The 11149-nt window shown below is 40.6% G+C and overlaps 1 long non-coding RNA gene across 1 annotated transcript; it reads right to left on the bottom strand.

Moving 5' to 3' along the window:
• Positions 1-2188: 2188 nt before the first annotated feature.
• Positions 2189-10782, bottom strand: LOC309361019. Its single transcript, XR_014164300.1, has 3 exons — positions 10002-10782; positions 3592-3757; positions 2189-2830 (listed from the first exon to the last, which is right to left on the bottom strand). It is a non-coding gene; the product is annotated as an uncharacterized lncRNA (long non-coding RNA).
• Positions 10783-11149: the final 367 nt, after the last annotated feature.

Genomic DNA, 11149 nt, shown 5'->3' with positions numbered 1-11149 from the left:
ATGGTAGTAAAAGAGTCACCCACAGGATTGTTCTTGGTTATTGTCAGCAGAGCACATAGAATCACAGAATTTTAGAATTGCGAGGGACCCTGAGGACCATCCAGTCCAACCCCCTGCAATGAAGGAATATGCAGCTGCCTCATACACGGATCAAGTCTGCAACCTTGGTGTTATCAGCACCATGCTCTAACCAACTGAGCTCTCCATTCAGACCTGTATTATTATTTCCAATTTGATCACTTCCTAATTGATTGATTGTCTCAGGAGGCATTTCAAAGTTTAGATGTAACTTAATATACATTAGCATCCCTGGCAGGGGAAAAAACCCTCAATCAACGCAAAGACAGCACAGCTTGCTTAGCTGTGAAAGTTTCATAGTGCCTGGTATGCTTTGATTGGCTTGAGAAGCCATCTGACAGTACAGTGGTACCTCGGGTTAAGTACTTAATTCGTTCCAGAGGTCCGTTCTTAACCTGAAACTTTTCTTACCCTGAAGCACCACTTTAGCTAATGGGGCCTCCCGCTGCCACCGCACCACCAGAGCACGATTTCTGTTCTGTTCTCATCCTGAAGCAAAGTTCTTATCTTGAAGTACTATTTCTGGGTTAGCGGAGTCTGTAACCTGAAGCGTCTGTAACCTGAAGCATCTGTAACCTGAGGTACCACTGTATTAAAGCAAGGTGGGATGGGGAGATTAGCTAACCTTCTTCAGACAGGAACTGTGGCCCATCCTTTGATCCATAAAGCTTCCTCTGCCTGTCCTGAGAAGCCAGAGTGCTTAAGTGGCACAAGAGGTAAGGCACTTTAGACTGGCTGTTAAAGACCCCAGATTGAAATTACCTGTTGCCACCTTGATGCTCGCATCAGTGTACATGGTGAAGTTCTGAAAAGTTCTGAAATCATAGCCGAAAAGCTCTGAAGAACACAACAGTGTTGCCTGTATTGGTGAATGTGCTAAAACATTTTACCACCTGCTGTCAAACTGATGCTGTTGAGAAAGAGTGAAATTTACAAAAGGGGGAGGCAGGGGTGGTTCTTGAAATTACCACTTTCCCCAAAAAAGCACCTTGACATATGAAGTTAGGCTGCGATGAGAGTCAGTGATGAAAACTTTCAAAACATCCTGCCTACAAAAGTATCAGAACCGTTTAAACAAAAAACCCACCACACCATAAACATGTTATTTTTGTAGAGGTGAGAAAACAGGAGGGTTTGTGCCTACCTTTAAGTCGCTAAAGGTTCTTTATAATGAGAAAACCTTTAGTGACATAATGACCTCTGAATAACAAGTAAATTCATTATAGGCCAACTTGATAGGCAACCTGGCTGCCTCACATGTCTAATGCAATTATATTGAAGCAGATTTGATTATGCAGCTGTGAGTAATAACAATATAGTATAAGAAAGTAAAAATTAAAGAAAATGCAAAGAGGGAGCATGATAAGAAGCTGAGGGTTGCCCATCAGTCGAGGATGAAAGTGTTTGATTCTAGAAGAGCTTAGAAGTTTCAGGTTTTCCCCAGTGAGTTCATGACATTGCCCACCCCCACCCCATTCCCAGTAACTGAAACCAATCATTTGTCATTAGGAAAGGAAATTAAATATAATGATAAACATTTCAGTCTTGGTTACACCAGAGGGTGAAAAAAATGTAACAGGGAAGAATTCCCAGATTATGTGAGAACAGAACAGAGCCTTTGCTCTCCTAGCTTTAGCATGGCCTGAATGGAATCGAGTATCTTGAATATGTTTGTTAAGTACTGAGCCAGCAAGCTGTCATTATGGTGTAGTACCAGAATTAGTTAAAGTGCTAATGAAGGACCCATAATGAAGTCAACCCTCCCTACCCGTATGTCCCAGAAAGCATCCAGTTTTGTCCCATAGAACTCAATAGGAGCCATGGGGAATTGAACATGCATCTGTACAATTTGTGATCCACTGAACTAGCTCCAGTCCCTTTGGTCCAGCAGGTGCTCACTCAATAAAGAAACCTTCCTGGTTTTGTTGCTGAGCTAGACTGCGAAATGAAGGGGCTTGTCAGTTCTCCTTGCCATAATGCATGACTGGTGGGTTGCATTCCATTTGGCAAGTCACAACTCATGCAAGTCAAGCATAGTCCAGTCCATTCACATTCGATAGCCAGTTACGATTTTATTATATGTGACATTAAAATATTCAGCGTATTTAAAAAAAGTTTTTATGAAAGATTTTTTGGGTGTTACAAAACAAGCAGATAAACAGTGAAAGGTGCACTCATTGTCTCCACTTTCAATTCATATTCTTTTTCACAGTTCATTTACATTAAGTGAGAGCAAAATATTCATTTTATGCACACTTTCATGTAACGTGTGTATTTGTATAAACATTGTTTGTTTGGGGAACTGCATTGCAAAATTCAGCTAAGTGTGAATTTTGAAGTATAGCTACGTTTCGGTTTGCATATTGTTTTGGAAGGGGTGGATTTGATAGAGTCACCTTTAAATGCACACTGAATAGAATTTTCGCTCCAGCCCTACCCACTACTGATTTAAACCATTATCTTTATTACACATCATTTACCAAGAGCGATTCATTCTCAGGAGATAGTGGAGCCTTCTCCTGAGATCCAAGAATAATTCTGTGTTTATAAATATTCACAAGATGCTAGGAATAATTTCATCAGGTTTCCTTGGTCACTCTCCGCATGTTCAGCATGGAATTCTGCAGTCCCATCAAGGCAATAATATTTCCCCGGGTCTGTTATTCACGGAGACTGCAAGGCCTAGCACAGCAGGCACTTTGGTCTGGCAGAAAATAAAATCCTCTCCTTGTAGGTCTCCACTGATGGCTGTCTAGTAAAAGCAGGGGAAATTAATTGAAGATGGACCGTAATTAAGTAGTTATGTTATTAAGCCAAACCATCAGGGTAAGTGCCTGTACAGCATATGTATTTGATCTTATCGCTCTCTTTTCTACCACAGCATTATTGAAGGTAAATGAATAAGGAGACTAATTATTCCATTTCTTCTTGGGGTGGTGGGTGGGAGAATCAGAGGGGGAGGAAAGTTGAGTCACACAAGTTGTCACATTATGGCTATAAAATCCATATTTTTTACTATAATGGTATTTCTGAGAATTTTGCTCCATTAGGAAATCAAGAAGAAAGGAAGAGTGAGATTTAGTGGATAAAAGTCTATCTTGAGTCCCTACACCCATTTTGCGCTGAGCAGTACAATTTCAGTGTTGCATAAGGACTTTTAAAATATCTCTCTTTCATCTCTGAAACAGAATTTTCCATTAACACGACAAAGCCATTAGTACAAGTCAGCTGGGACTTTCTCTGCGATTGACTGTTTCATCTTCAAGTTATTATTATCAGCAGCAGATTTACTGCAGTTCCTACTCAGATCGCTACGCCGTTAAAGCACACTTGCAAAGTACAAAACATGCAAGAGGAGAGAGAGGTTTTGATTCAAACATTACACTAAGAACACATGTAAGGAAGCCAAGATGATTTATAAGAAGTTCGAGGATATTAGTGAGAGGCACTTACTGTAGGTTCTCAGAGCCTTACCTTCAACTATTCTAGCTCAAGTCTTATAATACTACCTACCTCCTTTGCTTGAGATTCTGTAGCACCCAATCTGGGAAGCCCCACATAATCCACCTCCTCTGTTTCTGATGAATATTGAGCTTTCATCCTTCTCTCAAATGTTTCTATCTCACCAAAGGTGGACTATCTCTAGGCACACTGTCATTTTCTATGAGGTTGCAAATGACTGCTGAAACAGGAATTTCAAGGGTTATTCAGATAACCAAAGTACTCCCTATACCAGGAATACGCAAACTTTTTCAGCAGGGGGCCGGTCCACTGTCCCTCAGACCTTGTGGGAGGCTGGACTATATTTTGAAAAAAAAAAAATGAACGAATTCTTATGCCCCACAAATAACTCAGAGATGCATTTTAAATAAAAGGGCACATTCTACTCATGTAAAAACACACTGGTTCCTGGACCGTCTGCAGGCCGGATTTAGAAGGCAATTGGGCCAGATCCGGCCCCCAGGGTTTAGTTTGCCTACCCATGCCCTATACATACATTCAGTGAATGCAAAGGAAGGGAGGAACTTGGCACCCATTTGCCAAGCCTTGCCCCCAATGCCAACACGCCTACTAGCTATGCCTTATGAATTCTCTTTTCTACACAGCCATTACATCTGTCGGAGCCCCATTATTTTTTCTCTTTTTTTTAACCTGGCCACTGTACTTTGAGTATATTCCTATGAAGAGCCATACAGAGGATCTATTCTTTTAAGGGGAGCAAAGGAAATATGGAAGATTCTGGAAACAATGGAGTTATTATTTGAGGACCTAGGTTTTGTGAACCAAAACAGAGAAAGTTAGATGGTCCACCTTTTTTTTAAAAAAAGGAACAATACAGAACAAGGAGGATATAAAGTTGGCATGAATACACACCACTTTTAAAATCCATCAGCGAGTTATTGAAACTCAGAAATTTCAAGAGGATACCTTCCAACATTTCACAGATGAAACTAGGGACATGTCTGCATGTGACTGGGTGGGGCAAGGGGTAAAGTTTGTGGACAATAGAAGAACCAATGCAATTCTGATTCAGATGTGCTACATGTTGAGAGTAGGGACTAAAACTGCAAATGGTTCCACAAGCACTACACGACAAAGGCACTTCCAAATAGTAGCTTAATGTAACAGACAAATCATTGGCAGAAGATTTGTGTGTTTTGGTTTTTAAAAAAATCAAACTTACCAGATTCCCCCCAGAAAGATAAAATGCAGCTTATTTATTTATTAAATTTGTTTACTGCCCTTCATCCAAAGATCACAGGGTCGTTCACAACATAAGAATATGAAATGAGAATCCAAAATACATAATAAAAAAACAAACAAAAAAACAATATCATGTGGAAACTGGGGAAAAAACTTGCATACACGAGGAGCACTGATCCCACAATAAACATCTGTCTGGAATCACTCACAGAATCTGCATAAATCTGATTATATATATATATATATATATATATATATATATAACCACAGATTTATGCACTCTTTTGTATTTATTCTGTTGAGAGGATGTTTGTTCCATTTTACAACTAAGGAACATGGGGACCCAGCAGTCAGTGAATCTATGGCTCAAAATTCTTAAGCAGAATTAAGGCACGTACTGTGCCTAATGTGGAACTAAACAAATACATAACTGTATCTGTGGGCATTAAGAACATGTAACAGTAGCCATAGTTGTAATTGCACTAAATCCAGTAGTGGAACACAGGCCTCGACTTGACATAATCACCATAATCACCAGCGTTAGATATTTGGCTGTAAAATACAATCATTACTTTAGAAAAACTTTTCATTTTGTTGTATTGGTCAATGTGATTTCAGACAGCACAGTTCAACACAGTGGCTGATTATTATCACCAGTCTCACTTAATCTGCATGGAGAGTTGGTCATTTAAAGTGACTGACCTTGAAATGTAGTATTGAACCTGATTGCCATACATGATGCTGAAAGCCACCTTTGTCTGAAAACCATTCAGTTTTGTGATACTCTATATGACATGTGTGTGTGATAGTAAGTTCTTAAAGCAAATGCTTTCAGGATTGTAAATAAATTGCATATATGATGTAGATCTCCCTTGGAGCAAAATACAACACTGATATGGGTCTGCCCTTTCATGATGACTGCCTTGCTCTGCCCAACAGCATGGCCAGACCTGTAAGGCCTCACCACTTTATGCTCTGTGGGAAAAGGTTTGGGGCTCAGTGAGGAGACCCATGCTAAATCAACTGCAGATGCATATTTAGATGTGGAAAATTGGCTCGAACCACTTTTGGAGTTTCTCATAGTTACCATAAGAGGAAATGAATGTTCCAGTCATGTCAAGAATGACAAAAAAGGTATTCCTTCTTCAATGATTGTATAATGCAGGAATGGAGAGATGTCTTTCCTTTCCATTAATTACTCTCTGATTAACGATTCCAAGCATGTATTATGAATTACTGCTTCAGTAATGATATTCTCTCTTAACCATCAATGTGATATTCTCCACAAACATTCATCTGCATTCTCCTGTAATATAACGTGTCAAACTGACTTTTAAAATGTTGTTTTAAGACAAGTCAGTGGGGGGGGGGCGGGTGAAGGAGCCCTAGTGCCTCACATGAATGAGATAAGAGGAAACAAAGCAAAGGGGTAAGAAAGGAAGCTTGTAGCTTTTCAAGTTCAATGAGGCTTACCAGGCTTGGGGGGCCTCTCAGAATCAGAGGGCCCTTTAAAAGAACACGCAGAATCGAAAGCCTTTTTTTTTGGCCCTCTTGTTGCCTTAGAAAATCCTCCCAGTTCATGTTCACTCATTTTCCCCACCTTTCCTGTGCTGTGGCTACCACCACACCAGAACCACCGGACATATACACACCCCTGTGTGACTTCACTCCCAACCTACCAGAGAACAACAAGTACCAGACTTTTAAAAGACATCTGAAGGCAGCCCTGTTTAGGGAAGCTTTTAATGTTTGATGTATTACAGTATTTTAATTTTTTTTTGGAAGCCTCCCAGAGTGGCTGGGGAATAAATATTATTATTATTATTATTATTATTATTATTATTATTATTATTATTACCTCTCTTAATTCTTTAAAGCTGCCCACATGCAAAAGGAGACTCTACTGCCATGCAGGAGCAGATGAAATGCAACTTCCAGCGTTCCTAGAACATTAATGTGAGATGTATGCAAACCGATCCTAGCAGTGGCAACACCAGAAATGGATACAAAAGATCCAGTTAATCCCTCGCCAGTAAATTTATACCCAAGTCCTCCCTTGAGTTACTTTCGGCATAGTGTATAAACAGTTATTCCACCATTCTCACTCTCTTCCATTTTCTCTAGCAGAAATGTGTTTTGGAAGTTTGAGACAGCAACACCTGAGATTTCCATTAATAGTTACGCACTACAAAAACAGCTTTCTTGAGGAGGAGGGTGCACAAAGAAGACAGATGAGGGAAGGAAACCCTGCCTCTGTGACTTTTGTATCAGGTCATTCAAATAGCCATAACAAACCTCAGGATTAAAATATATAGGCAGAGTTAGGTTACTGTGTGATTGTGGGTGAGTTCCAACAGTCCCTGGACAAGGCCACTGCCTATGTTCAGCCATAATGAACAGGGAACGGGAACCTCTGACGAACCAAATGTTGTAGTACTCCAACTCCCATCTACCCCAACTAGCATCCCCGGTGGTCAAGGATAATGGGAGTTGTGGCCTTCCAGTTGTCGCTGGACTACAAGTTCCCCACCTTTGCTGCAAAATAACCCGGACTCAGACTATTCAAATACATATTTCATCTTTTGGTTTAAATCCCCTCCCCCAAATCCTTCTTGAGCAGTTAGCTACTCTGCATATTCTATAGTTGCTTTCAGAAAGGGAGAATCCCCTCAGCAATTATCCAGCTGAGGCAAAGAGTGTCCTTCCCTTGATTAGCTCAACCCTATTTTTAGGCTGTGTACACATTACTCTGTCTCCAGTGCTTTCCCACCACTGGTGTTTGAAGCCGAGCGTACATGACGTTAGCCACAATCCATATGTATCCTGTAATTTTTTTGAGAAACGCTGCTGTTGGATGTGTTTTCCCTCAAACCAGCTTCCATCAGATGTGAAAACATAAACCACAGTTTAGCTGAGATGTGAATATTTCAGACATCCATTGGGCATGTGAGGGGTCAACTTTATTGCAGGGGGCAATTGATGGCACAGGGAAAACAGATCAGGTAATGTGCAGGGAAGCAATACAGGTAATCAGGCAATAGTGTGTTCAGCAATGCAAAACATAACTTGAAGCATAGCAGGAGAGAAAGACCTCTCTGAGTTTTAAACCACCTATGTGTATGTGCCCTTACTTAAGGCAAGATTTTATCTTGCAGTGATCTTTACTGAAGTGACCTTTCCCATCAGCTTGAATTGTAATAGAAACGGAGATTTGATGTGCCAAGATCCCTGTGATGAAGTGTGGCTGATTAGCAGTGATTTGAAGAGCAAGGGCTGCCATACACCTGGAAGGAAGCCCAGTTGGAAAGGACTGCAACTCTGTGTCTTTTTTTATTCCTCTTAATTGCTGTTGTAAAAACGGGTGTTGAACACGAGTGTCTTCAAAGACTTTGTCAAGTGACATGTAAGATTTGCATGGCAACTAATGACACTTCAAGGTTTCTCAAGAGAGGCAGCTCTCTTGCTACCTCTGAGTTTTTCTCCTAATTTTTGACTGTAAAGAGGGGCTGGAGGAGGAGAGAATGAAACGTGAAAATATGCACCAAGAAGCCCAACAAGAAAAAGCAAAGGAAGAAATTTAGTTATCTGGTTGGAGAGAGAGAGAGAGAGAGAGAGAGAGAAAATACAGTGGTACCTCGGGTTAATTCATTCCGGAGGTCCATTCTTAACCTGAAACTGTTCTTAACCTGAAGCACCACTTTAGCTAATGGGGCCTCCTGCTGCCACTGCACTGCCGGAGCACGATTTCTGTTCTCATCCTGAAGCAAAGTTCTTAACCCGAGGTAATATTTCTGGGTTAGCGGAGTCTGTAACCTGAAGCGTATGTAACCCAAGGTACCACTGTAGTGGTTAGTACTTTTTACTCACCATATAAGGATCTTATATTACCTAACATGGGGGATTGCAAAGGTAGCTTAACAACCAATCCAATCCAACCAATCCAATCCAACCAATCCAAACCCTTCAATCATAATCTGAAGCCCTTCTTCATGTGCTTCCTCTCCAAGAGGTCCAGAGGGTGGCAACATGAGAACAGGCCTTTTCTTCATTGGCTTCCCATTTGTGGAATGCTTTCCCCAAGCAGGCTTGCCTGGCACCTTCATTATATATCTTTAGGTGCCTGGTGAAACTCTTTCTCTATAACCAGTCCATTGGCTAATTAACATTCTATGGCCCTTTAAATATGTTTTTGGGGGGGCTTATTGGTTTGCTTTTGTTTTGTTATGCATTTTGTGTTCTCATTTTATATTTTTATGTTGGGGAGCACCCTGTGATCTTTGGATGAAGGGTGATATACAAATTTAATAAATACAATAAATTAAATTTTAAAAGGAGCCAGCAAAGTTGTCTTTAGTTTTGTTCCTCCTCCTGCATTTCAAACTGGTTTTCTGCTAGTTTGTTTGGTTTAAAGCACTGTTTGCACACTTATACTTATTTAACTGCTGACTTTGTGCCTTAAAAAAAACACAGTCATGTTTCTAGAGTTGATGAACTGTTTTAAAGAATGATGGATTTATGTCACCACAAGCTTCCAGCCAATCAGTGGAGTGTACATCCAACTCCTATAACAAACTAGCAGAAATGGATTCTCTTGAAGTTGACCTGGGGAGAAGAGTGTAAGCCAGATGACTCATGAGTGCTCCTCCAAACCAGAAAGATTCCTTATTGATTTTTAGGTATTTCTGCCTGAAACCTTCCTTTGTTCTTATATTTTGTTCAATCAGCATAGCATAGCAATATGCTTTTGAGCTAGAATGTAGCAAGTGTGTGAATGGATTCAGGGCCCCTCCCAACATCATTTCTATTGTTTCTTCCTCATGGTGTTTGGGCTCATGGTGGCATTGTGGGGTTACACATGAGTCTCTTTGTGCCTGTAAAAGGTTTGGGGTTGATATACAACTTTGTTTCCAATCAGCAATCCCCCTGCCCACACTTTTATTTTCACATACACACAGTGGCAGATGTGGAACAAGTCTTGACTCCACTCTGCCCATTCCTTTCCCCCAGATTGGTCCAAAAGGATTTTTGATCATTCCCAAAGGAAATGTGTTATGTCAGCCTGCATATTCTCTCTATTTTAACCCCTGACTGAAGTCAAACTGTCTTCCACAAAGTTCAGTTCCTTTTTATATCCCTGTCTTCTTGTGATGCAGCTCTAGGTCAATACAAGTGCTTGCCATAAACACATGCTGATAATAGACTGAGAAATAAGAACTCACATTTTCAGCCAGCGTTTGGTTGATGGAAAAATGACACACTTCCTATTGGCTTCTTGACAGGTGTAATTCATCTTGGCACTGCTGGCTTAATCTGGACCACTTCAGCAATCGTTACAGCTCATTTATCCCCTTTCTATTCATTCCTTATGTGTGTTTAAGAAAAATTTTTTTTTCTAACCTATCCCTTTTGGGTGCAAAAAATATGAGGCTCTAATAATGAGTATGTAGGTAGATGGGTAAAATGCTTCAGGATTCAATGATACATATTGAAATCCTTATTGCTAGTCTTTTCCAGACTTGTTTCGTGCAAACTGCTTTGCAGTTACTAATGAAGCAGTGCCAAGAAAAACTGGAGGAGCTGCCTCTTCCCTAATACAGAGACATCACTCAATCAAACATGCATTAGAGAGTTGATTGACATTAGAGAAAGATTCTTCTTCAGTATCCTGTGAGCAACATCAACACCTAAGGCCCGGAGAGTGTATTTGCACTAACATGATGTCATTCAAAATTCCATGGCATGTAGGCACTATTTAAGTTGTTTAATGTAGCAAACAATGAACCTAGCTCTTTGAAACATGGGATTGTATTGAGGATTAGTCATTCTCAGAGAAGACCCTCTGTAATTCATGGACATGACTAAATCACTCTGGGCAAAACTTAGTTGGATGCAACCCATAGGAAACTGCTGTACACCAGGCCAGATGATTGGTCAATCAATATTATCTACCCTCTGACTTGTAGCAGGTTTGCGGCAGAGAGAGACTTTCACATAACCTGCTACCTGATGCTTTTGAACCTTCTACCACTGAGCTACAATCCCTTCCCAGTTCCAGTTCTAGAATTCAAATTCAAAAGTCTCTCAGGTTCTTCTTAACAATGAGCTGCCAAGAGCATGGTTGCTCTAGACAATGGAACAACTAAGCTAATGGCAGTCAGAGAATCCTAGGCCCACGGAGACATCAAAGCAGCAGTCCCTGCTTGGAGAAGACAAGCAAAGCGCATGAGCTATGCATCAGTTAACTTCGTAGATACATAGACAAACAATGATGTGCACCAGACATTTTTAAAAGGCTCTTACTTGCTGCTGTACAGAGAATGCAAGGGTTGCATAGGTTGTGTGCATGCCACATGCCAGAGAGTAGGAA

Source organism: Podarcis melisellensis (genome assembly GCF_964234715.1).
Source record: "Podarcis melisellensis genome assembly, chromosome: 2".
NCBI classification, from domain to species: Eukaryota; Metazoa; Chordata; class Lepidosauria; order Squamata; family Lacertidae; genus Podarcis; species Podarcis melisellensis.
This window is presented reverse-complemented; position numbering and strand designations above follow the sequence as displayed.